This window comes from Sphaeroforma arctica (genome assembly GCF_001186125.1).
Source record: "Sphaeroforma arctica JP610 unplaced genomic scaffold supercont1.1175, whole genome shotgun sequence".
Taxonomy (NCBI): Eukaryota; class Ichthyosporea; order Ichthyophonida; genus Sphaeroforma; species Sphaeroforma arctica.
Genome location: NW_014039383.1, coordinates 3,848 through 5,832, shown reverse-complemented (window position 1 = coordinate 5,832; position 1,985 = coordinate 3,848).

The following is a 1,985-nucleotide window of genomic DNA, read 5'->3' as shown; positions in this document are numbered from 1 at the left end:
TATATATGCATGTATATATGTATGTATGTATTTATGTATTTATGCGTGTATGTATGCACATATTCATTGGTATATACGTTTGTATGTATTTATTTACGGATGTATGTATGTATGTCTGTATGTATATATGTGTATTATATATATATTTATATATATAAATATTGTATATATATTTACATATATATATTTGTATATTGAAATGTATAGTTAGATTGCTATAAGTATGTATATATATATATTTATATATATAAATATGTATGTTTGTAAATGAGTATTTATATATACGTATATTATATATATATATATAAATATATATATATATATTTGTATATTTTAATGTATATTTGTTTGTATATACTCTCGCGCACACGGATGCGCACCAAGGCATATATTGACACAAGGGCGGACACACGCGCTTTACAATTCAGCGGTATATTATTAGCGTTCTATTTCTGAGTCGAAATATCGTTCAATGCATGCTATGTAAAGTTTTCGATCTCATAATTGAGAAACTCATTCAATCTTACATACATCTACATATATTTGTATGTATATTTGTTTTTATATACTCACTCACTCACGGATGCGGACCAAGGCATATACTGACACAAGTGCGGACACACGCGCTTTACAATTCAACGGTATATTATTAGCGTTCTATTTCTGAGTCGAAATATCGTTCAATGCATCACACTCACCTCTCACATATACCAAGATATATACATATACCGTTTGCAAACTCACTCTATTACCACACTCACAATACATAGGAAGGGCGGATGGACGTGCGAATGCGTCATAGGCACATTTGGTACCGACTGCAGCATTACAGTAGACCCATGTGCCGACGATCCATGCGAAAATGGCAACTGTGTACAGACCGGTGCAACGTCATATGAGTGTATAGAGTGTCCGCCAGGCTTTGCAGGGGTCAATTGTGTGGACACGGACTACTGTGAAGATAGCCCCTGTCTGAACGGAGGATTGTGCTCGAACATCGCGGAAAATGATGGTGAGTGGGTGGGTGGGTGGTCAGTGGTGTTGTATGGTACGTTTGGATATATGTAGGTATGTAGATTACCCTAGCGTGAACAGTGGTCTTTGCTTGGATATCGAGGAAAGGACTGATGGGTGAGTGGTCAGTGGTCAGTGGTGTTGTATGGTACGTTTAGATATATGTAGGTATGTAGATAACCATAGCGTGGACAGTGGTCTTTGCTTGGATATCGAGGAAAGGACTGATGGGTGAGTGGTCAGTGGTCAGTGGTGTTGTATGGTACGTTTGGATATATGTAGGTATGTATATATCTCTAGCGTGAACAGCGGTGATAACCCTAGCGTGAACAGCGGTCTTTGTTTAGACACCGAGGAAGGGACTGGTGGGGGGGTGGTTAATAATCGCTACAATGAGATGTGTACCTGTATTTATATGTATGCGGGTCCAAATCTAAAACTTTAAACCCTAAAGTGTGTGCTTGCGATGGGAATGAAGGATTTAAAAGGATCAGGTTATGTTTTCTTCACAATCCACGCTGGATTTTAGCTACCGGTTTTTTCTTCGTATAAATATATTGGTTTATATATACTAGTTTATATATACTAGTTTAAATATACTAGTTTATATATACTAGTTTAAATATAAACTAGTTTATATATACTAGTTTGTATATACTAGTTTAACTAGTTTATATAGACTAGTTTACTTCCGGGTACGCTTAGAAAATGGCTCAACACTCGATACTTGCACAGTCTGTGTAGGACGTGATCTCCATGAGAGATCTACACCACTGCTATGAAAGCTATATCGTGCGTCTGTAGTATACAACGCAATGGAAACACACAATTGGACATGGTTTGTACTATCAGCTGGACTGGGCAGGGTTGCTTGATAAAACTGCCACCAGTATATGTCAACTGTATTTCCGTCCTTGCATGGTTAATACTTGTAGCAACGAACTGACGGGTGTACACACATAATCACTCAC